A 26,280-nucleotide genomic window follows, 5' to 3' on the forward strand; every position below is an offset into this window, starting at 1 on the left:
AGCAAGTGCATATTTTGAATTTCCCAATCTATGGTCTTTTGGGGATATACATAGTTTGAGACTGCAAATCTTGCTTCATTATTTTGCAAGGGACATGGTAAATGGCAAAAGTATAGTTTGAATCTGCCAATTATGATGGTTTTTTTTGTATTCAAGACCTAATTCAAGACCAGATATATATAAACTGGGGCTCTGGTTGTCTGCTGCTTTGCTTTGGGAGCATTGAGGAGATGACAGCATTAGCGCATTGTTCTTCTGAGACAGATAGTTATTATGATTTCAAATTAATCATTGCATTAATTGTGATTGATTTGATTTTGTGCCAGTCTTGTAGGGCACTAGGCCAGGTAGGCAGTGGGCATTTAGGAATTAGGCACAAGGCGGGCAGTCACTTACTGCTGCTTCTGCATAACATTTAGCTGGACTAACCACCACCGTCTGCCTTGCCTTTAATGTGAGAAATTATTTGTGTCTGTAGCCATTGATTCTTGCAGAAGAACACATAGCTAGCTAAGCTGTCAGTGGGTGTTCTGCTTGTGGCCAGCAGCTCACTGGCATCAGTATATGCCCTAGCCATGCTGTTTCATTGCTGGTGGTGGGTCATTATTTCACGCACTTCAATGTACTCATCATTTCAGAGACAGAAAGAGTAGCTCTCCAAGTATGTACATAGTGTCTCTACAAACTAAGTTTCTTCACATTGTTACTGTCTGCTCTGCCTTACCTTTATTATTATTATTATTATTTTTAACTTTTATATACCGACATTCTTGCATTAAATGCAAATCATGCCGGTTTACATTTAGTGTGATGATTTATGGTGCCACTGTGTGGCATTTTTGAGAAATCAGTCGCTTATTCTGTGTTTGGAAATTTGCTGAAGCACTACACACTCACAGCACACATAGCTAAAGTGGCACTTTATGTGTACGTGGGTGGGTGCTCTGCCTGACCTAGTTATTATCTCAGTGCTGGTAGTGGGGGTCAATATTATTTCACTCACTTCAGGCTACTCATAATTTCACTGACAGAAAGAGCAGTGCTCCTAGTATGTACATACTGGCTCTGCAGATGATGTTTCTTCACACTGTTACCCTCTGTTCTGCCTTACCTTTAGTGCGATGCTCTGGATTTTTTGTGAAATCACTTTTGTTTCTGGTCCGTGACATTTGAGATGTAAAAAAAAGCACAATGCATTATGCCATTTCCTTTTGATAGAAAAAGTGGTATTGAAAGTAAGGGGCAAAAAAATATGGTCGCAGGAGTACAGGGTAGAGAGACAGCAATGTTAGGTACTGGCAGGGACATCAGCAACAACAGCATTGATTCTTCAAGAAGAGAAAGATAGATAATCTTTAAATGATCTAATAAAGAAGTTGAAGGTGGCTTGGAGGCTCAGATTAGCAGTAAGGGAGGAGTATTTGAGCAAGAGATGCAGCCAAAAACCATAGCAGTGCGGCAAACCCTATTCTTAGACAAAAAGTAAGTGTTAGAGAATGCAAATACATAAATACATCTTGGAATCAGATGATAATGATACTCAAGATTTTTAATTTGGAAAACTCCAATGAAATTGCTAGCATGGTAGCTGAGGAGAGGTCTGAATTTTTAACTGCTAATATCTAATGAGGAGGAGACGGGTGGCACTGGCAATGTACTTGCAGATGGCAGCCAGAGTGCAATGACCAAGTCCAGCCCCCTGCACTTGGTCATCCTGTGCCACTGTTGTTACCAAGGATTCCTCAGCAGTAACCAGGCAGCATAGGGATACTCAAAAGAAATCACAGATTTGGAGACACTTTTTCATGCTCTGGAAGATCAGAGGTTTGCTGAGTGTATCCACCGTAAAAAGAGTGTGAGCAGGGGAAAGATAATTGGTCATTTTTCAAACACCTCCATGAAGTATCACATGGAAAAGCAACATAGAGCAGTGTTGCTTGCGGAGGAGGCGGGTGCAGTGGCTGCCCCTACAGCATCACAACTACAGCAGCAGGAAAGCCACATGAGCAAAGAGGACATTGTAATCAATCTCCTATCTTGACCCCCAGGCCCTCACCCCAAAATGCAACCCCCTTCCCCAGCTGCAGTAACAAGCTACCATGGAGCAGATGGGGGGGGGGTTGGTGGCTCACAACACTGTCCTGGGGCAGGAAGCAGGCAAGGTGGTTACATGGTACATTGGTGAAATGATTGCTTTGGATGACCTTCCCCTGCAGGTGGTAGAGAATATGAGGTTTAAGCAGCTGCTCCACCTCTGAGCCCTGAATTACAAAGTTCCTTCTTGTGAGCCTTATGCTGTAAACCCAGTACCATGCTCAGATGCAAGCTTGGATGGCAAAGGCAGTGGGGAAGAGCATCCGTTTCACTAGTCACATTTGGACCAGTCAGAATGCAGTGCTTGCATATCTGTTCTACAGCACATTGGTAGCAACTGGATGAGGCATTAGCAGAAAGCAGTTCTAAAGGGGGGGCAACCTGCACACCCAGGTGCTAGACCGGAGCCATACCTTGGCCAGTATCTTGCAAGCAATCCAGTGGATGATGACTGGCTGGCTAGGAAAAAGTGAAATGAATTTTAATGGATTTCTTATTATGGACAGAAGTAGCAATATTATTAAGGCAGTGACTGATTGTGGATTATCAGGGCATCTTATGTTTGCATCTGGCAGTAAGGAATGTTTTAGGGCTTGGAAGCAAGGAAGGTGACAACCGAGTCCTGCAGGAATTGATTTAGAGGTGCAGGAGAATAGCAGGCCATTTCAATAGGAATGTGAAGGATGGGCAGCAGCTGAGGGAGAAGCAGGCAGCAATCAGGGCATCGCTGAATAACCTTGTACAGGATGAGGAGGAATTGTCAAAAAGGTTTAGTGCAGAGGAAAGGGCAGGGTCCCCTTCCAGCTTTGTTAGTATCAGCAGCTCCTCATTAGTTGTAGCTGTTATGAAAGTGGACCCCTGTCTCGAGGTAGACAACTACCGTCGAAGGGCGAGGCCACTGGACAGGAAAAAGTTGATTGAAGACTTCACCCTGGAAGCACGCAACCCCCCCAGGAGGAGCCCCTAGGGGTCCGGCCGCTGGGACTTAGGAGACTCCTCAGAGGTCTGAAGAAAGGTCTGGATGCAGGTGCCTCCTGCAGGTCGTGGGTTCCAGACGGCTGGCGCCTCCAGCAGGTCGAAGCAGTCAGAGGACGGAGTTGTAGAGTAGTCCAAAGCCGGTCCGGGAGTTCGGTACACAGACGAGGTCAAAATCCGGTCCAGAGTCTAAGCAGGAGAGTGGTTCAAAGCCGTACCAGGATCTAGCCAGGAGAAGGGTCCAACGCCGTACCAGGGTCAAGCCAGGAGAAGACACGTCCACCAGTCCAGAAGTCAGAAGCCAAGAATCAAACCACGGAGCGGGGAAGCAGAGCGGGACGAAGAAACAGGAACAGAGAACACAGGAGCAACCTCAGGCAGGAACCTCGATACCAAGGCAAGGTCTGAGAATCAGACCTTGCCTTAAATACAGGATGTTTGGAGGCGGAGTTTCTGAGAGGACCATGACAGTTTCCTGTCATGGCCCCTTTAAGAGCAGTCTTCAGCCGTGCGCGCGGCCTAGAAGAAGTGATGGGGGCGGAGCCAACCCCAAGGAGCCAGCCAGCCCGAACAGATGCGGCAGCGGCCGCAGGAGAGAGGCAGAAGGGCAGCCTGCCCTGCCGGAGCCCCGACCAACTCCCAAAGCCCCAGGTACATTTACCCTTGCACCCGCCGGCCCGGTCTAAGCCGCGGATTGCCATGACCGGCGACCATGACACCTGGCCCCGGTCGCCGCTTGCCACGGCCAGCGGTGCTAACAGTAGCCTTATCCCTTCACTGAGACACCAACCTCCTACTGCCAGTGAAGAAATGGCTCCCAGCCTCCCATGTCCTCCAATCCAGCAGCAGATACTTTCAGGCCATTACAGTAAAGCGCGGCCACAGTTACCCCGTTTCTAACCCGCTGTTTACTCACAATTTCGCCGCATAAGTCTAACCCGCGATTCACTATCTGTTTTTAACGATCCTTACCGCTTCTTTAACCCGAGGCGTATCCCTTTCCGCCCGTGGCATGTATATGTATGTAAACGATCCGATTAGCTATTTCCTCCCATACAGTAAAGTGCATCCCGACTATCGCCTTTTTAACCTGCTATCTTGCCGCGTCTTTAACCTACTAATTTACCGCCTACCCTGACCCTTGAGTTAGTGTGGTTCACTGGTTGCTCAGCATTAAGGCTCAGCATGATCCCATACATTCCATTGCACTGTCTGTATTCACAAGAATGTAATTATCTGATTCTACCACCAAAAGCCGCCCAGTCCCAAACCAACCCAATCCACAGAAAAAAAAATGCTTCTCACACTTAGCTCTTCTTCTCACACTAAAACTCTTCAAAAACTCTCTTCTTTCTCAGAAGCTATCGCATACCTATATCTGGTGCATTCTATTTCATATTGCAGATAGGCCCTCGAGGAGCAAGTACCAGTTACTATCTGCAATATGAAATAGAATGCACCAGATATAGGTATGCGATAGCTTCTGAGATAGAAGAGAGTTTTTGAAGAATTTTAGGAACATGGGCCCTTGTGGAGCGAGTACCGGTTCCTATGTTCCTAAAACCCTTCACTGACTCTCTTCTATCTCAGAAGCTATCGCATACCTATATCTTGTGAATTACTATTACAGATTGCAGATAGGAACCGGTACTCGCTCCACGAGGGCCTATGTTCCTAAAACCCTCCAAAGACTTTCTTCTATTCCAGAAGCCATCTCATACACAGATATTGTGAGTTCTTATTCCAGACTGCATATAGGAACCAGTACTCTCTGTTATATCTGCCCTATTGCTTCCTAAATGCCTGGGGTGGACATTTCTCTCCTATATCTATTATGCTCTTTCAAAAGTTCCTGGGATGGAACTCTCTCCCTTATATCTGACCTGCTCCTTCCTAAGAGCCTGGGGTGGACTCTCTCCATTACATATATCTTGTGCGGGGATCCAAAAGTCATAAATACCTACAGTACCTGAATGTAATCCACTTTGAAGTGCTGAAAAAAGTGCAAAAAATGGAATATAAAAAAAAAATCTAAAAAAATAAATAAAAATAGACATTCAACCCTGAGATCCATGGGTCACAGACTCTCTGCCTCAAGTAATCTCTGGACTGAGAGACTCTGCCCCAAGAACCTAGGGTCACAGACTTTCTGCCTAGAAGAATGAATGCATGAATGATTTCAAAAAATGTGTAAATGGACAGTGGCCAGGGTTGAATCCTTGATGACTGGCGCTGCTGCTCACAAGTTTGCACTCAATGTCTTTGTGTGATTATACCGTAAATGTTGATGTGGGACATATTACTGTACAAATGCTATGTTTTCCCCATGGGCAGAACTCTTGTTTATGAAGTTAGGCTCTCTAAAATGAATTTAAAAAATGCAAAATACATGAAAAGTGATATCTATATAAATAAAAATGTTAAATAGTTTGTACCAAATCGCTAATCTCAGCAACCACTTAACCGATTGCGTTCAAATTTGGACACAATTTTCACCTCACATACGGCAAGGATCTTCTACACTTACATTACATATATGTCACACCAGGGGCTGGTAAAAAAGTTTTAAAATTTGGTTCCACAAAACAGCGACATCTGGTGGACGTAAGCGAAAGCTCTTACACCTTGCACAAACGCTCACACCCCACACACACATGACCAATGTTTGTGATTCACACACCCTCCGAGCAGACACAAATCCACCCTCCTCACACCCCCCCGCACACATGCCAATTGTACTTATTTCACACACCCTCAAAAAACCCACAAAAACCCACTAAATACCAGCATGCTACACCGGGAGGCCACTAACATGCCACATGTTTTCAATTCCCACACCCTATGAACTCACACACAAACACCCTCCTCACACCCCTCACGCACATGACTTTTCTACTTACTGCCCTCAACCTCCGAACGCACAGAAAACTGCAGAATAATTCGGGCTGCTCCAGCCGACACTACGGCTGTCTGCTGCCAGCAATCAAAATGGCGCCGTTGGCTCTTTCCCTTACTAGGACACTCGGGAACGCCAATAGCGGCAGTAGCCCATGTGACATAGTAAGGGCAAGGGCCCGTCGATGCCATTTTCTGAACTGGCAACCGGCGCACCTTCGCCCTTACTATCTGAGAGAGACGACCGCTCCCATTGCTCCACCTCGAGGGCCCAGCGCCAATACTTCCATGCCGGAACGAACGCCCGCTCCACCGACTACTATTTTTTAAAGGTATCGTCAGGCCTGCAGGGGGGGGGGGGGGCGTGGGGATGTTCTTGCGTCCATGTTCGGGGGGGGGGGGCCAGGGGGCAGTTCCGAGATTCTGCAACACTTGTGGGTTAGCCTATTTCGCCGGCCTGGTGGGGGGGAAGGGAGGATGGGGGAGGCTTATATAAACACAACGTTTCTGTGGGGATTACTTTGGGGCGCAAAGGGGGAGGGCACACACAAACACATACACAAAATGTGCACCATCTCCGAAAGGTTGCAAAACAGCCCTCACCAGGTGGGGAGTCACTGAGGTGACAGTGAGGGGAGGGAGAATGAGGAGGGAGGTAACTGTCAGGGGAGGAAGAATGAGGGGAGAGGTGAGTGTGAGGGGACAGAGTTGGAGTGGGGACAGGGGAGGGGAGGGAAGGGGGGGGGATGACCAAGGGGGAAGAGGATGAGTGACTGAGCTAAATGAGCAAGGGGAAGGGGCAGGGAGGGCAAAGAATCTGACTCAGCCACTGCAACGTGTGGCAGGGGTCCGCTAGTTAAATATATAACATAACATTTATTATATAAAAATATTTGAGATGGGATAGGGGAAGGAAAACATTTAGGGAAAAAAGAAGCTCCAGGACAACCAGGAACATTGGCTCTGTTAGCCCTGCCCCTTACAGTACTGGAGTTGAAGGTGCTAGGGCCTCAACAGTCTGCCCTAGAGCAGATGCAGTTTTCTCAGGACTGGATTCCAGGCCTTGCACCTTCGACTCCAACACCCTGTGGTCTACCTGGACCACTTGCAGGATCTGCTACAGAAGAGACCCATTTTCATCTGCAACAGAATTTGCAGGAGGTTTCAGGCTGACCACCTGACCAGGACCAACACCATGATTGTCCTGGGGTTCAAGGAGGGGGAGGAAAAATGGGGGAGAAACTGGATATATCATGCTCCTCTGGTGCAAGGATCTAACCTGTTAAGAAAAAGTAGAAAAAAAAAAGCATTAAGTCACCAGCAGCAAGCAAGGTAATAAGAACAGCATAAAGCATCTGAAAGTTTGTCCAAGGTCAGAACTTTCCCAATCACTCATAGTGCCCATGACCATTCCCACAGCTACTGCTAGACTGCCACTGTATGGACATTGAATATCCATGAGATAAATTTACATATTCAGGAACTACAGTGAATGCAAACTTAAGACTTGCATACATTCATTCAAAACATCCTGCACATGGAACTGGCAGTGGGGTTCTCTCCCCAGGACATGACTGAGAAGCTCTGAGCTAGGAGAAGCACAAGCGTAGAAAACCGTACATAAACAGCAAGTGGAAAAGCCTTGTTACTGTACGAAAGGATAAACCAAGTAATCCTGTTTATCCCATATATGCTGCTTCTGACTGAGATCTCATTTCACCTTCCATTGCTTAGGGTCTTGCTATTCAAATGGTATATAACTTGTACCTGAAGTATAACTCACCTTAAAGTTAGATTTTAAGAAAGCAAGTAATAAAATCTAATCCTGAATGTGGGTCATCTCCCAAAACCAGACCTTTTATAGAACCCTATAAAGACTGTTTAACTATAACTAATTCCCCTTTCCTCTCCTACCTAATACACCACACTGAGACCACCATCCCTGTAGGACAACCCCTCCCCCCACCCCTCCCCCCACCTCAACTCACTGAGCTCTGCTGGTGGTGGACTGTGGTCCTAATCTCTGGTGGTCCTAATATCTGGCTCTTCCTCCCGATCAGAACTGGCAGCAGCTGCCTAGCTTGGTGCAGGTTGCCCCATGCCCACAGTATTACTTGCTGTATCAAGATTAAAAGTAAGAGTTGAATGCACTCAGTAACTATTGAGGAAAGAGCATGCAGGGTGCAGCAGCAAGCAGGCAAGCAAGCAGTTCTTCCGGCTGAGTTGTGAATTCAATCATGGTATGATTGCTGATACTCATAATTATTACTCATTATCTGCAAAATAAGTCAACATCACCTTACCAAAGGTTCACCTTTTGTTGGCTTATTGCCATGGAAATAAAAGCATTAAAACACTAATGGATCACAGCAGAACCTCAAAGTTAAAAAATAATAATGCAAAACACAATACAGTAGACAGACACTGGGCACTAGGATACTTCATATTCTGGGAAAGTGCAAAATAACAAGGAGAAGAGAAAAGAACCAAAAAGAGTTTAAGGAGAGATTGGAGATTTAGATAGATATTTGAAATGTTTACTGCAGAAAGTTTTGATAAGAGTGGGGGGAGGGGGAAGGCATGGCGATAACTGAGTAGGAGGAGGAGTAGATGCAGCAATGCTACTACTGAAGCAGCTTCCAGAAAGATTAGTATTGGGTAAGGGCATCAAGCAGGCAAGCTGAAGTACATGACAGTTATAAAATTGCTTTTCATACTTTTAATTCATTTATTAAAAAAAAAAAAAAAATTGAGGCAGAAGGGAAGTGGCCAGGAGGAAGTATCTGCATACTATTCCAATTTTCCCTTTCTTTGACTCACTCTTGTGTCACATTTTTCGATTATTCAGAAAACCCAACCTCCGTGGGAAAGGAGGATGAAGAGTGGTACACTGCACGCCTCCTCAAGCCACGCATCCTCATGAAGCCTGGGCTCCCTGGACTTTTCCCTTAAGTCCTCCACCTTCCCCAGGTATGAGACGTGAGTGTTAAATTCCTTCCCGAGGTCCCTCCTGGCTGAATGCATCTCCTCCCTCCCAGATTTGGATGGCAGCCTGGGGGGGATGAACAGTTTTTGCTTCTCTAGAAGGAGCAGGCTGGCGAGGACGTCCACATCCTTCCTTGTGAAGTGGGGTTTCCTGGACCAAGGCATGAACTTGTGGCTGAAGGATTGTAAACTGATAAAAGGGGGGGGGGGGGGGAGAGGAGGCACAGAATGAGGATCAGATGAAAGGGCTTTTAGAAAACATCATAAATCAATCAAAACTATAGAACCTATACTTTTTTCATCAATTAACTGAATACATCAATGATAATAATATTCTCCACCCGAATCAACATGGCTTTCGCATAGGTCACAGTACTGAAGCTCTGCTGCCTTGTTCCTTTGACTCTATCATCCAAGAATTTGACTCCAACAAAGATCACATTCTAGTTCTTCTCAATATTTCAGCTGCTTTTGATGCTTAACACCATGATATTCTTTTCGCAAACTTATAATCTATAGGTATAAAAAAATGTTGTCCTTCAGTGGTTCAAGTCTTTTTTATCCAATCGTCCCCAGCCTGCATCACTCAGACTGGAATACCACTATTTCTGGCGTCCCACAAGGCTCCTCACTTTCTGCCATTCTATTCAACATCTACTTACTCCTGGTCGAGGCATAGACTTCAAAATCTATGCCGACCACATACAATTCATCATGTACATTCATCCTGGTCCAACACTTATCAAATTGTACCTCAAAACTATTGGCTTTCTCATTAGGGATGTGAATCGTGTCCTCGATCGTCTTAACGATCGATTTCGGCTGGGAGGGGGAGGGAATCGTATTGTTGCCGTTTGGGGGGGTAAAATATCGTGAAAAATCGTGAAAAATCGTGAAAAATCTAAAAATCGCAAAACCGGCACATTAAAACCCCCTAAAACCCACCCCCGACCCTTTAAATTAAATCCCCCACCCTCCCGAACCCCCCCCAAATGAGTTAAATAACCTGCGGGTCCAGCGGCGGTCCGGAACGGGCTCCTGCTCCTGAATCTTGTTGTCTTCAGCCGGCGCCATTTTCCAAAATGGCGCCGAAAAATGGCGGCGGCCATAGACGAACACGATTGGACGGCAGGAGGTCATTCCGGACCCCCGCTGGACTTTTGGCAAGTCTCGTGGGGGTCAGGAGGCCCCCCACAAGCTGGCCAAAAGTTCCTGGAGGTCCAGCGGGGGTCAGAGAGCGATTTCCCGCCGCGAATCGTTTTCGTACGGAAAATGGCGCCGGCAGGAGATCGACTGCAGGAGGTCGTTCAGCGAGGGTTCCGGCGCCTCGCTGAACGACCTCCTGCAGTCGATCTCCTGCCGGCGCCATTTTCCGTAAGACAACAAGATTCAGGAGCAGGAGCCCGTTCTGGACCGCTGCCGTTCCGGACCGCCGCTGGACCCGCAGGTTATTTAACTCATTTGGGGGGGGGTTCGGGAGGGTGGGGGATTTAATTTAAAGGGTCGGGGGTGGGTTTTAGGGGGTTTTAGTGTGCCGGCTCACGATTCTAACGATTTATAACGATAAATCGTTAGAATCTCTATTGTATTGTGTTCCATAACGGTTTAAGACGATATTAAAATTATCGGACGATAATTTTAATCGTCCTAAAACGATTCACATCCCTATTTCTCATAACCGTTTGAATGCTTCAGAAACTGAAATTGTACATCTATCTACTATACTTCACTCTTCCTGTCACCCTCTATCTCATCTTATCTTTGAAAATTGTACTATTCCTATCACAAACCAGGCACGTCACCTAGGAGTCGTTATGGACTCAAACTTATCAATGACTGCTAATGTTTCCTCAGTTGTAAAAACATCATTTTACAAAATTAATCTGCTAAAAAAATTAAAACCATTGCTATATCCTGCTGACTTATGAACTGCTTACAAGCTTTAATCTTGACTTTAATATTTAGGGCTCCCTGGCACTACACTTCGTCCACTACAGTTAATACAAAATACCTCTGCCAGTCTTCTTGCCAACACAAAAATAGAGACCACATTACCTGGCTTCCTGTACGGCAATACATTCAATATAAGCTCCTGACACTAATTCACAATTGAATCCATAAACCGTCTGCTGTATAGCTTTGTTCCACTCTGCGTTTATATCAGCCACCACGTCACCTCTGCTCCATAGACAAAACTCTCCAACGCTCAAAACTGCAAGGCTCGCTTTAACTAGAAAATGTGATTTCTCAGTAGCAGGCCCTACTATCTGGAATTCAGACCCAGACTCATTTAGGCTTTTGACAAATCCAAAGGAGTTTAAGAAAAAATTAAAAACATACTTCTGCTCTATTGCATTCGGCAAGCTTCAAGCAGCATGACTTTATTCTTTTATAACTCTATGATTTCCTGTCATGATCTGTTTTATTGTTCTATTTTACCTGATTTGTCTGTTCTAATATTTTAATTCTGCATGTTTTATTTTTGTAAACCGCTTAGACCTACATATATTGTATAGGTGGAATATAAATAATCCTAAATAATTAATTAATCGATTAATTAATTAATTAATAAAATAAAACTGTAAAGGGTCATCACCAATTTACTTTAAAAAGTTGAAGAGTTATTGCACAGTTGCACACAGTGGATCAGCCAGCTTAATTAGTTTACTTTGCTTACCACATGTGGCGTGCAGAGCTCCTCCACTGTTGCAGCTCCTGGCACTCAGAGTGAGTCACATCTTGTGCCAGGGGACTGGACTGGAGCAAAGTTACAACAAATTATCAGGCTGATGCAATAAGGTGTGCCCAGCCTAGCGCACGGGTTTACTTGCAGTTGAGCGCGTGCTTTGGGCATGCAAGAATAGCATCCAATGTGGCGAGAAGATTAGAGCGTTTAAAACAAGGGCCCTAACCAAATTGTGTCGGATAGTGCCCATCACATTTAAATTACATTGCTATTACCGTCTGATGTAGGACAGTGTGTCCAAAGGCTAGGCACCCAATGCATACTATTTACGCCAGAAAAGAAGTTTACTCACAGTTAAGGGTTCGTGAGAAATATAAAAAATTTAGTCCGCTGTGTTGCAATAAATATGCCCCTTGTAGGGTAGGGTTGTGAAGACAGATTAGTATATGATTTAGTTATTTGGGGTTAGAACAAAAAAAAAAAATGTATGTAGAGAGTGTTGCATGTGTTGGCTGCGGCAGACCCGTGGTCCGGCCCTCTCACCTCTCTTTGCCAAATTTAGCATCTAGTTCCACATCTCTGGCAGCGGTGGGTCGCCGGCTCTGTCCTTGGGCCACCCCCGGTGCTCCAGCTTCTGCTACAGGCCTCTGTGCTCCGTGACGGGCCTCTCCGCATGGTCCGTGGAGAGACGTCGCTGTTCAGCGCCGCGCCCCTTCCTAGGCGCGTGCGCATCGCTGTCACTTATGAAGGGCCCGCAGCGGGAACTTGGCTGCGGCCCCGGATAATGACGTCACTGAAGCCCCGGTACTTAAGGCCAGGTTCGGCTCCTGATAGTCGCCTTTGCAACAGGTCTCCACGCTTGTCGTGTACTTTGTTGACTCCTGGTGATTCTCCTGCGTTCCTGGTTCCTGATCCCTGCTAGTTCCAGTTCCTGTTTTCCTTCATTCCTGCATTCCTGATTCCTGGCCCTTCTTTCGATTGACCTCTTGGACATGACCTCTGCATCGCCTGACTATGCTACTGATCCTCTCCAAGCCCGGACCTCTGCATTGCCTGACTACGCTACTGATCTTCTCCAAGTCCGGTCCTCTGCTTTGCCTGACCACGCTACTGATCTTCTCCAAGCCCAGACCACTGCTTTGCCTGACCACTCTACTGATCTTCTCCAAGCCCAGACCTCCGCTTTGCCTGACCACGCTACTTCTCCAAGTCCAGACCACTGCTTTGCCTGACTACGCCATTGATCTTCTCCTCGCTCAGACCTCAGCCTTGCCACCGCTCCTTGATTGCCGCCGGCCCTGACTCCAGTTTGCTCTACGATGCCTCTTCAGTCTACATCCTGGGCTTGGCCTATTCAGGCTTCGGGCCTGTTCTTGCTCGGGCGCCCCCTGTCTGACTTTGGTTCTATTGGTGCCCGGGTCTCCAGGACTCCGCCTCGTCCAGTACAGACTTCCTAGCTTTGCTGTTGCTGCCTCTGGGCTGAACTCTCTACCTTTCCATCGACGACGACATACAGAGGCCCACCTAAGCCCAGCCGGCACCGGTACCCAAAGGCTCAACCCGTGGGAAACAAGTGCTGGTATTGGTGAAGCGCCAGCCGATTGTGGGGACCCGTAGGATCCTTCCTACGGGTAGTGTCAACCCCACCTCGGCCCAAGGGTCCACCTCTGGCGCAACAGTGGAGCAGCGCATGAAGATTAGCTAAAGGACACTGTAAAAACTCTGGGTGATTCCTTTCGATAATCAACAGGCATTGCAGATTTCCATAACTTCATGTAAACGATGCACTTTTGTTAGGAACGCACAATTTAGGCATCCGTGCGCCCAATGTAATAAACTGAGTGACAGAAACATTCGTTTCTCTCTAGCACACCCTTTTTGTATGCTACTCCAATTTCTTTCTCATTAGAATCTTGCATTGGGTTCGCAGGGGATGTGGATGCACATGCACTAGGAAAACGGATGCTCAGTATGAGCACCCGTTTTTTGCACGCACCTGATTGCATCGGCTTGTCCATGGGGCATGATATGGAAAGGAATGATATGGCGAAAAGAAGAGCTAGGAAAGCTCACATGACCCTATCACAATGGACCTACAGGGGAAGGAAGAAGTCAGTGTGATGCAGGTAGCGCTTGGTCAGCTCATTTTCTTTGGGGGCTGCAGGTGGCTACCAGAGCTTCTCCACTGCTGCTTCTGCTCTTAGTCGTACTCAGGGTGAGGGATAAGACATAGGCTGGAAGGACTGAAAGAGGAGGTCTCAAGAGGGGAAGGTGAAAAGTTGCTGTATGCACTGTGGCACAAAAAGGGGCCCTTGCTGCCCATGATTATTACCGCCCTCCAAGGCTCATGCTGTAGCCAGAAAGAAGAGGCAAGAGCTCCTACATGTTTAAGAGATACTGAGTGTCTCTTGTTCTGGTGCTGAAAGCAGAGCCCTCAGCCAGGTGTTGCTTTGGATGTGAGCACCAGGTAGTGGTGACTTTTCCATGGCACACCTCATCAGGTCTGAAGGCACACTGACATATACATAACAAAATGCAACAGCTGGCGTTTTGTTTACAAGAGATATAGTATGTATACAGCAGAGGAGATGGTCACATGCAGGGTCACTCACCAATATTATTATTATTATTATTACTGTAATTGCTTTGTCTACAGCTCCGTGATCTGCCTGCTGAGTCTGAGCAGCTGCTGCCAACAGTGAACCAAGGACATCTTAATTCCCTTACATCTACTAGCAATCATATAGGGAGAGCAGGCATAGCCTACAGGGAAGGGTAACTGTTACTCACTGATAGCAAATGAGGGAAGCTAGGGTTCAAATCCCATTTCTCCCACTGACTCTCATTGTGACCTTGGGTAAATCCCTTTCAATACCTCAGCTACAAACAAACTGTAGGACTTTTCATGCTGCTATAAATATAGCAGAATGAAGAGCGTAGCTAGAAAAGGGATGGGGGAGCGATAGTGTGTACCCCACCGCATGGCAGACCGCAGCGCACACTATCGCTCCCGTAGCTCTCCTGCAAAACATGTACCTATTTCTGGCGCTACTGCCGGTGATAATGTGTAAAATATTACCACTTGCAGCGTAACCGGCCCCCACAAATTTTTTAAATCCCGCTCAGACCCCACCCAAACCCCTCCCCTTTCCCTCATTTAAATTATATCACCACGATGCGGTCATTATCGCGTGCGTTAGGGCATCACTGCACGCGATAAGGCCCTAACACATGCGATAACGGCCCATCACATTTTGATAAATGACCCCCATAGATTATAAACCAGTAGGGAAGGGAATTACAGCCATAGCCGATTTGTAACTCCCCTGTGGAAAGGTGAGTATTGAATCCAAGAATCAATGGCTATAGCACACAACCTTTGTCTTCTTCCCTTAATCTATTTTTGACAGCAACACAGACCCACTGAAACATAGGGCAAGAAAACAACCTCCAGGCCTATACATACAGTCTTCCCATTTTCCTTACCTGCTGCGCTGCCGTACAGACTAAGACCCCTGCTTGAACTGAGTCCGCACATACCAGTTGAATACTAAGACTTTGTGCCTGCTCCATGTCTTTGTGGATCCTCACACTGCTTTTTTTTTCACTCTGCCTTGATGAATTCCACCATGTGGCATAAGAAACAACCCTTTGTAATGTGTAATCACCTTTATAAAGTTTTCTCATACACAGTCTCAAATGCCACAGCAGCGAACATCTCCATATTAGTCAGTGCTGCTCCTGCTGCAAATAAAAATGAATTTGTTTGTTGAATTCCATCCTGAAACTGGGTTACTTAATGGCTCCGTATTACATGCTAAAACTTGACTGTGAGAAAGCAATCCATCCCTCTGAACAAAACTGCAAAAAACCCCCCCAAAAAACCCTTTAAAAATTATTCTCCAGGTTTTACTACATATCAGAGCTGTAACTAGGCATTGTAGCACCTGGAGCAGGCCCTGCCCTACCCCCACCCTCCCTCCACTTTGATTCCTGTTCCCCTTTCCCTCCACTTTGATCTCCAGTCCTAGGCATCTCTTTCCATCTCGCTCCTCTCTTCTTACAGTCTGGGTGGTAGGAGAGTGGCTTTCTTCCTAGCTTTCCATCTGCTGACAGCCCATGCTAGCACTTCAGACATTATTCCGCCCCAAGGAGCTTTACTCCCTGGGCAGCTTCCCTTCTCGCTTAGCCCTAGTTACAGCCTTGCTATATATGAACACACTGCAGCCAGAGCCATTTCATAATTTTGAAACTTTGCTCTTCCTCTCCTCTTGCTTGAGCTCTGGCTTTGCATATTTTTCTGCACTAAATCCTACCTCCTCATGCTCCTTCCAAGCCTTGATTTCCACCGCCCCACTTCATGCCGCTTGACAGGCCGCTGGAAAAGGGGGTGCACGGGATACTACTGAGCATGCCTGGGCTGCTGATGTCACCATGGACTAAGGGCCTGAAGTCAAAAATAGCTGCCTACCCGTCAGTAAAAATGGGAGATATTTCTAATTTTCTGTCTGAAACAATTGTGTAAATTAGTGAAGGACTGCTTAACTTTAACATGAGGCAGTTCAGTTGACTACATGCAGCAGCAGCAGTGTTACCACCTCATCCCAAACATGCTGATCCATCAGGGGCTGGTCCCAAGACATACATGAAGCTGAAGTTCTGATTACGTTTCCATACATGTAACAGCGACAGCTCTTTGACTGGATCAATGTGTTCATCTTGCCTGAGGGAGATGGCAGCTTTGACAGAAATAAGCTGTTGCAAGGGGTAAGTTCTCTTTTCACTGCATTGCATCTGCATTTAGGTTATGGAGACGAGATATACATTCTCCTTCTTTTAGAAGGGGTAGGCCATGCTGATTTTGTGTTAATGGACTATACTAGGAAAGCGAGAACAACTGGGAAAGTATCAGAACAGAAAGGCAAAGACACTTTAAGGGGATAATATCAAATATGAATATATATTTTTTTTTTTCCCGTTCTAATTAATTGTAACCCCATGCCAAAAAATTTAATTCAGCTACACTGTGTGAAATAATAATGTTGAAGTGCTGCCAATTCTTTTTCCAAAAAAACAGAGGAAAAGGATTATTTGGCATCACTGCCATCAGGACTGTGCAGACACATTTCTCTGTAATATGTTAGTACTGTGGGTCGGGGTTTAGTTATTAAAACCCTTGGTGTTACTTCAGACTGAAAATTGCAAAGAGCTCAGCAGGAAAATCTGTACTATGATCTAAATGCATACAAAATCGTAATGAATTGTCCTTTTCACTTTCTTTTATTTGCCGTAATTCCGTTTATTGAGGGGAGGCTTGGCAAGCATTTATCAGAACAAATGCTAATAGGCACAGCTGGAATCACTTCTGCCTTAATGCCACGCAGGCCAAAATGTTCCTCGGAAGCAAATTCTAAACACAGCAGAGGGGATTAGCGGCAGAAGAGCGATGATGATGGAAAGCTGGGGCAAGCCTGGAAATATGATTTTCAAGAATCCTTTTCTTGCTGGCTGAAAAGCAAGATAGAAAAAGAAGACCCCACTATCCGATTAAGAAATAAGTCAATGATGCCTGACAGCCGATTAACTCCACCCCCCCCCCCCCCCCCATTGATAAATGGCGTATTCTAATGAATTTTCAGATTTTTACATTTCCATTCCTATATAGTTGGAACTATTTATAAAAAGAAAAATAGGACTTAGTAAGTTCACCACTGGTGTAAATATTATCAACAAAAGAAATCAGAGTATCTAGTATTTACTTTTAAAACATAGCTATCAATAGTTAACCAGCAAAATGTTGAAATCATTTTATGTTTGACCTCTCTGGATTTTTCTCTTTTTCTCTTTGTTATTTTCATTTCATTCATCCATTTGCAAAATAAATTTTACTATTGCTTTTGCAATTAAGGATGCACCTTAATAAAGGTGACCCTCTGGCTTGGGATGGTAGGGGCTTTAATAATGGCTTCTGGGAAATGAATTAATAGTCTCAGTCCAGTTTCCTCAGAAAAGGTGTCCCGATCAAGTCCTGTTGATAAATGTAGGTCTTGGGTTTCCAGTGCTGACAGTTACGGATATGCTGTCATTTAAAATTGACAGGGAAATAACATTTGTTTCATATTGTTTCCCATTCAAAACAAAGTTATGTTTTGCTAAATCATTTCAGCACATGCTAAAATTATGTAATGCAAGCTAAAACAATTTAGCATGCATTAAATGACAAATGAAATGAACCACACTAATTAAATAGCAAGCAAAACAAAACAAATACCTTTTCATTCACTCCTTTTTTTTTCAGTTCTTTATTTTCAAAAACATTTTTGAAACTTCACAAGAATAAACTCTTGTACAGTAAAGCAGATGTATACAAAGTGAGGGAAAAAAAAGGAAAATGCTAACAATATGTAATCAAAAGAATTTTGTAGACATCACAAATTATAAGAATTATGAGGGAGGTGGGCTTTGAGCATAATAATTAAGGAATCTAATATTTAACAAAAATAAATGTATGTACGCCTAATGATGCCACAACTACAATACATTAAACTAAACCGAGGTTGGAGTGGAATTCTCGCGGACATGAGCATCTATGAAAGCTTTAAGCTGCGCAGGTTCAAGAAAGTTATAATTTACACTTAGATGCCTAACACAGCATTTACAAGGATATTTAAGAGTAAATGGAGCACCTAATTGAAGAACAGATGTACGCATTGCAAGGAAATATCTATGACGATTTTGTGTTGCTTTAATAACGTTTGGATAAATCCAAATCAGATGTCCATACAATTTTGTCTGTCTGTTTCTAAAGAATAATTTCAATATATAATTCCGATCAGATAAAAAAGCAAACAATATTAATAATGGTTTCCTTTGTTTTATCTCTGTATCAATAGTCATTTCCAGTATATTAGATAAATCCAATTCTGGTGACTGACTACTTTCAGATTCTGTTTCTTCAACTTGAATCCTCTGTTGCAGATAATAGGCCTTTGTAATGACCGGTAAAGCAGGCTCTGGAATCTTAAGAATTAACTTCATATAATTTCTAAATAGTTCTAGAGGGGACATAATTTGAGCCACAGGAAAATGTAGTACCCTAAGATTATGGGCTTTAAGGGCATTTTCCACATTCTCAAGCCTTCTAAATGGTAATGGAACCCACGAGAGAAGGAGCTATACTCGACTTAGTGCTCACTAATGGAGATAATGTCTCTGATGTCCAGGTGGGCGCCCACCTCAGCACCAGTGATCATCAAACGGTATGGTTTAATATCACAAAAAGGATACGGAAAAGAAGCACAAAAACCCAAGTTTTGCAGTTCAAAAACACGGACTTTGATGAAATGGGGAAGTACCTGGAGGAAGAACGAAAAAGCTGGGAGAACGAGAGAGATGTGGATCAACAGTGGGCCAATCTAAAAAGAGCAATTACCAAGGCAACTAATCTATATGTTAGAAAAGTAAAGAAAAGCAAAAGAAAAATGAAACCTATCTGGTTCTCAAAGGAGGTGGCTGACAAAATAAAGGCTAAAAGAACGGCGTTCAAGAAATATAAAAGATCCCAAAGGGAGGAGCACAAGGAAGAGTATCTGGTAGAACTGAGGGAGATGAAGAAATTAATCAAGATGGCAAAAAGTCAAGCGGAAGAGAGGATTGCCATGGAGGTAAAGGGAGGTGACAAAACATTTTTCAGATACATCTGTAAAAAGAGAAAAGTTCAAAGTGGTATAATGAAATTGAAAGGTGGAACGGATCAATGTGTGGAGAGAGAAGAAGAAATGGCAGAAATATTAAACGAATACTTCAGTTCTGTGTTCACTAAAGAGGACCCTGGAGAAGGACCGTCGCTAGTTAACAAGAAACTGGAGGGGAGTGGAATAGATGTAACTCCATTTACAGTAGAAAATGTATGGGAAGAGCTGGAGAAACTGAAAATGGACAAAGCCATGGGGCCTGATGAAGTTCATCCCAGGATACTGAGGGAGCTCAGAGATGTGCTGGCGGGTCCGCTATGTGACCTGTTCAATAGATCCCTAGAAACGGGAGTGGTGCCGAGTGATTGGAGAAGAATGGGGATGGTCCCGCTTCACAAGAGTGGGAACAGAGAAGAGGCTGGTAACTACAGACCGGTTAGCCTCACTTTGGTGGTGGGAAAAGTAATGGAGTCACTGTTAAAAGAGAGAATAGTGAACTATCTACAGTCGGGAGAATTGCTGGACCAGAGGCAGCATGGATTCACCAGGGGAAGATCCTGTCAGACAAATCTGATTGACTTTTTTGACTTGGTAACCAAGGAATTGGATCAAGGAAGAGCACTCGATGTCATCTACTTGGATTTCAGCAAAGATTTTGACACGGTCCCGCACAGGAGACTGGTGAATAAAATGAGAAGCTTAGGAGTGAGTGCCGAGGTGTGGCCTGGATTGCAAACTGGTTGATGGACAGAAGACAATGTGTGATGGTAAATGGAACTTTCTCTGAAGAGAGAGTGGTTTCAAGCGGTGTACCGCAAGGATCGGTGTTGGGACCAGTCCTGTTCAATATCTTTGTGAACGACATTGCGGACGGGATAGAAGGTAAGGTTTGTCTTTTTGCGGATGACACTAAGATCTGCAACAGAGTGGACACGCCGGAAGGAGTGGAGAGAATGAGATGGGATTTAAGGAAGCTGGAAGAGTGGTCAAAGATATAGCAGCTGAGATTCAATGCCAAGAAGTCCAGAGTCATTCATATGGGGAGTGGAAATCCGAATGAACTGTATTCAATGGGGGGAGAAAGGCTGATGTGCATGGAGCAGGAGAGAAACCTTGGGGTGATAGTGTCTAATGATCTGAAGTCAGTGAAACAATGTGACAAGGCGATAGCTAAAGCCAGAAGAATGCTGGGCTGCATAGAGAGAGGAATATCGAATAAGAAAAGGGAAGTGATTATCTCCTTGTACAGGTCCTTGGTGAGGCCTCATCTGGAGTACTGTGTTCACTTCTGGAGACTGTATCTCTGAAGAGACAGAGACAAGATGGAGGCGGTCCAGAGAAGGGCGACCAAAAAGGTGGAAGGTCTTCATCGAATGACTTATGAGGAGAGATTGAAGAATCTAAATATGTACACCCTGGAGGAAAGGAGGAGCAGAGGTGATATGATACAGACTTTCAGATACTTGAAAGGTTTTAATGATCCAAAGACAATGACAAACCTTTTCCGTCGGAAAACAATCAGCAGAACCAGGGGGTCATGATTTGAAGTTCCAGGGAGGAAGACTCAGAACCAATGTCAGGAAGTATTTCTTCATGGAGAGGGTGGTGGTTGCCTGGAATGCCCTTCCGGAGGAAGTGGTGAAGACCAGAACTGTAAAGGACTTCAAAGGGGCATGGGATAAACACTGTGGATCCATAAAGTCAAGAGGACGTGAATGAAGAGTGGGTGGCTTGCGGGAATGATGGCTACTACCTGGAGATAATACCCTTATTCAATAAACATACACACGGTTACTGTGACTCCAACATTGCTCTAAGCTTCAACGGCAAGAGAAAATGTGGAAAAAAGGATTGCACTCACAAAAAAGCGGGGAGTAGCTTGTTTGTTACGGCAGTTACTACCCCAAACCAAATAAGCCTGATACTTCACTTTCAATGTATATCCAGCATAGCTCTCTGCTTCAACGGCAGGGGAGAAAGACTGATACTTCACACATATCCAGCATAGCTCTCTGCTTCAACGGCAGGGGAGAAAGACTGATACTTCACACATATCCAGCATAACTCTCTGCTTCAACGGCAGGGGGAATGAAGAACAACCAACAAGGACTGAATTACATAGTCTGAGTAAACAAATAAGCATGCATGCGGCGGTTACTACCCCTAACTAATTAAGCTAGATATTCCACTTAGATGCAGCTCCATCACTGCTCTTTACATTAATGGTGGGGGTGGAAGGGAAATAGAACCAAAAGGTTACTAAGAGCCAAGAGTAACATAAGTATGAGAAGTATGAGAAAAAATAAGTGTGAAACTTGCTGGGCAGACTGGATGGGTCGTTTGGTCTTCTTCTGCCGTCGTTTCTATTTTTCTATTAGTAATATTTTCTAGAGATGTGCATCGTTTTTTGTGTTCGTGTCGTTCTTCATTTTTTGGCCGCCACGGAAAATGTCGTTTTTTGTCGGTTCGGGTATTTTTTTTTTGCGAAAAATAGATTTGTAGTTAGTGCGTGCTAACTCCATGTTAGTGCGCGCTAACTCCCCGTTAGCGTGCACTAACAAAAACTAACAAAAAGTAACAAAATCTAACAGGGAGTTAGCGCGCACTGACTACAATTGTAGTCAGTGTGTGTTTTTGCAGAATTGTCCAATTCTGCAAAAACAAATGCACATCTCTAATATTTTCTGAGATGATTAACTTTTGTTGAACATTTTCAACTTTGGAGATATTTTTGTCCAGTTCTTCCACTTTTTCTCATACTTTGAGATAAGATTATTATTCAATATTGATTGATTTCTTGTTTCAATTGTTACTTGAGATAGTGTATTAATAGAATGTTCAATCGATTTTAATGCTGCCCATATCCCTTCTAGAGTTATTTTCTTTGGAGTTGCCATACTAAAGCCCACAGTTAAAGCCCTCATATGGCCATCTTCCGCTTCCACACCCTAGGCTCATGCACACTCATCTCAATACCTTCTGGCATTATTGATGTCTCTTTCCTCCTGGCCCCCAGCGAGTTGTCCGGAGTTGAATTTTCTAAAACTCTTCTAGGGCTTAGGCTGCTTGCTTCTCCTAGCCCACGGACTTCTTGTCAGTTCACCTCCCGGTCCACAACATCTCCCTCACTTCAGTCCGACGCCGAAGGGCTCCTCATTGTTTCTGGGGTGCCAGGTATCGCAATGTTTCCCGGGTGCAGGGGCTTACTCGCCTCTCCGGGGCTTAAGGTGATATCTTGGGTCAGGGGAGAGAGGGTACGCTCCAGTACTACTCTCCCAGCGACCAAGCATTCCAATGAAGATGTGGTGGCAGCCAAAAGAATCCCTCAATCCGAGGCTGTCGGGGGTCAATAGAGGGCGAATCTTCCTTTGCCTCTCTAAGCCTCCCCTTTCTTTTAGTATGGGGCATTTTCAAAGAAATTCAGTGTAAGAGGTAAAAGCCTATCTGCGGGCGTTCATTCCGGTCTTCACTTAGGCGGCCATCTTGCCTCCTTCATTCATTCTTCTACTGCATCTTCAGTCCCAGCGCCACTGGGTGCACAAACCAATCACTTGCCCAGGGTAGCACACCTGGTGGGGCAGCATCAGGAGCAAGGAGAGGTCCGTGCTGCTGCCGGTGGACCTGATCCCACCGGCAGCGGAAAAAGGAGGCCTGTGTTGCCGCTGGTGGACCTGATCCTATAAACAGCAGAAGCAGAAGGCCACAGCAGAGGAAGCCCATCCTTCAGCTCCTCCTCTGGTGCTGGTGCTGGTATTGCTCGTGGTTCTAGAACTTCCTGATTTCTCGCAAGATGAGAATACAGGAAGTGCTAGCACTGCAAGTGTTGAATTACTACAGTGCTAGCACAGGAAGAGGAACTGCAGAACAGCTTTTCTCCACAAAGGAACAGGCTGGCAGCAGAGGAGGAATGACCCATGGACCCTGACTACCTGGTCTATATGTGTGTGTGTGTGTGTGTGTGTGTGTATGGGAGGCTGCCTGGGATGGGTGTGTGTGTGTGAATGGAAGGCTGCCTGGGATGGGTGTGTGAGTGAGTGAATAAGAGCCTGCCTGGGATGGATATGGGAATGGGAGCCTGCCTGGGTAGCATATATGTGTGTGTGTGTGAATGGGAGCCTACCTGGGGTGTGTGTGTGTGTGTGTGCACATGCGTGCATGGGAGCCTTCCTGAGATGAGCAGGGTGTGTGTGTGTGTGAGAATGAGAGCCTACCTGGAGTGTGTACTTGTAAATGGGAGCTTGTCTGGGGTGTGTGTGTGTGTGTGTATGTGTGTGTGAATGTGAATGTGTATGTGTGTGTGAGAGAGAGAGAGAGAGAGAGAGAGATAATTGGGTGGTGCAGGTGGATTCCAACCTGCCAGCAGCTGAAATGAAGATGAGGGCCTGGGGCTGTTGGTAGATTTCAGGAGCTGAAGAGCTGGAGATGCCTGTGGATTGAGGGGGAGCATATGTGTGTATGAGTTTATATGTGTGTATATATATATAAGAAAGAGAGGGGAAAGTTTGCGCATTCCACTCCCACTACTCCACAACAATTCTAGGGTGACTAGAAATCAAAAGTTCCCAGGTATGGAGAATGTGAATTTTTAAAATCTTTTTTAGTTTTTTTTTAAACATGTTATTTATTTATTTAAACAGCTTTCTATACTGTTGCACAGAAAAGAATTCCATCTCGACGGTTTACAATAATATATTAAAGAGAAAATAAATGAAATAAAAGTTTACATAAATTCAGATAATATAAATTATTAAAAGCTGTGTCTTCAGTGTCTGCTGTTTTGAAATATTTTATTAGTGTTTGGGACATTTAAAAAACTTGTATATGAGTTTTTAATTATTTGATCTTTTGTTCATCAGCTTTTTTTGAAATATTATTATTAGTATGTTTTTAGTATTATGATTATGTATTTATTTTATTTCTTGATTTTATTGTTTGATATTTGAGGAATTGTGATGGTTCTGTTTTTTTTTATTGTTGCACTGCATTGAGTGCCTGGCTTCTTGCAGTTTCAGTTTAGTTTTTGTCTGCGCGTTTGCATTTCTATGTTATGGTTGCTCTATTCTGTATTTGGTGAGGGTCTGTTTATGTTCTGCGTGTGTGACTGAAATGAGGATTTTTCTAATAGGAAGTGTATTCAGGCTTTTCGAGGGTCAAGCCCACACCCAACACACATCACAACAGGCCTAATATCATATGGGTTCCAAATGTCTTTTTTGCAGGGATTTCTGGTTGGCATCACATCAGTGCATATAAATATAATGTAAGTTATATTTTTACCTCAGAATTTCATGTAAAATATAAATGCATAGCTCTTAACTGTGTGTGTGGAATGGGGAGGGGGGACAAGCATTGTGTAAGGCTATAAGGTTCTCCTGGGGCACCTAATACCATTGTATCAGCCATTGGTACGGGGTGGGGGGTCGTCAGTTTTTAAAATTTGTATCACTAAAGGGAGCTGGGCTTTTTTTTGGTGGGCACAGGTCAGAGGATGAATGAATTGGTGGAGGGGGCAGCACAATAATTGTTCGCACAGGGCAGCAAAAAACCTTGTGCTGGCCCTGTGCATCTTTCACGGGCACTAAATTCATTTGCTTCTTTTTCCATTAAATTAACTGCTCAGCTATTCATCTGGCATCTGCACATTTGACAAATGAAGGTGGCTTTGATAAAGGTTTCTGATGACAGCACAACAGCACAACAGTACCCCTGGAATGTATGCAATGGAAATGACAAAATAGGTAGAGTTTTTCAAAATTTCTGTAGAAACCTGTGGGACGTGTCTGAATTTGCTATATGTAAGAATGAAACAAGTTCTAGCAGTCTTTTCACAAGTATTTTCTTACATGATTTTTTTTCCTCTAGAATTTTTTTTCACTTCTATTTATTTATTTACACAGTTTTTATATTGCACAAATCAGCCAAAGCTATCAGGGCTACAGTAATAAATATACATACTAGTTACAATAAACAAACATTAAATAATCACTAACCAATTTGATACAAACTTATCATTCATAATACATATTGCATATAAGACACATACCACATGAACATCTGATATCATTCTCTCGTCCCTAACAGTTTTGCCAGCTCACCCTGCCATATCAGGAACTTGCCTCACCCAACAAATACATAAAAAATTACAAAATAAAAATAAAAAATAAAATGAAATACGATAAAAACATTATAAAACATACCTAGAAATTGTAGGAAATTAAATTCATGGGCAATATGTACTATTTTAAAATTGTGCAAGTCAACTGACTTCTACGTTTTTTCAAAAAGATTTTCCCTGAAATTTCGATCTGTCCCTTTGATTTGGAAACAGAGTCTGGAAAGAAAAAGAATAAGGTAGTTGTATTGTTTGTTCTAGTTGCTATTTAAATAATTTAAGTACATAGTAACATAGTAATGATGGCAGAAAAAGACCAAATGGTCCATCCAGTCTGCCCAGCAAGCTTCTTATGGAGGTAACTGCTGCTCCATGTCTCCGCTGAAGGCAGCAACTGCCACACCATCACAATTACCCCCAAGCCTTATGTTAGGGGTAGCAATGTTTACAACCCAAACCAAGCAACTGTCAAACCTAGCAACATTTTTACAGGGTGAGCAGCCTTCACGATAATTCAGACAATGCTGATTGAATGTGCTTTGCTTTTGGACTTGGCTGTAGAAGCAGTTCTGTGCTTTGTTCCTATAGTCTACGTGTCAGTACAATGGACCATAAAAGTTGGGGCCCAGCGTTGGCTATCATCTGAATCCAATTCCTCTTTTTTCCCTGCTGTCAAAGCAGAGAGGAAAGAAGTATTAATGAAATAAATAAGCAATTAAGTAAATAAATAAAATATAATTTTATTAATACTGCATTACATACTCTAATATCCTCTGTTAGAGATGGATTCAGTCACTCTTTTATAATTAGAACCGACTTTGGACTATATTCGATGAAAC

The sequence above is a fragment of the Rhinatrema bivittatum genome, chromosome 4 (genome assembly GCF_901001135.1).
Source record: "Rhinatrema bivittatum chromosome 4, aRhiBiv1.1, whole genome shotgun sequence".
Lineage (NCBI taxonomy): Eukaryota > Metazoa > Chordata > Amphibia > Gymnophiona > Rhinatrematidae > Rhinatrema > Rhinatrema bivittatum.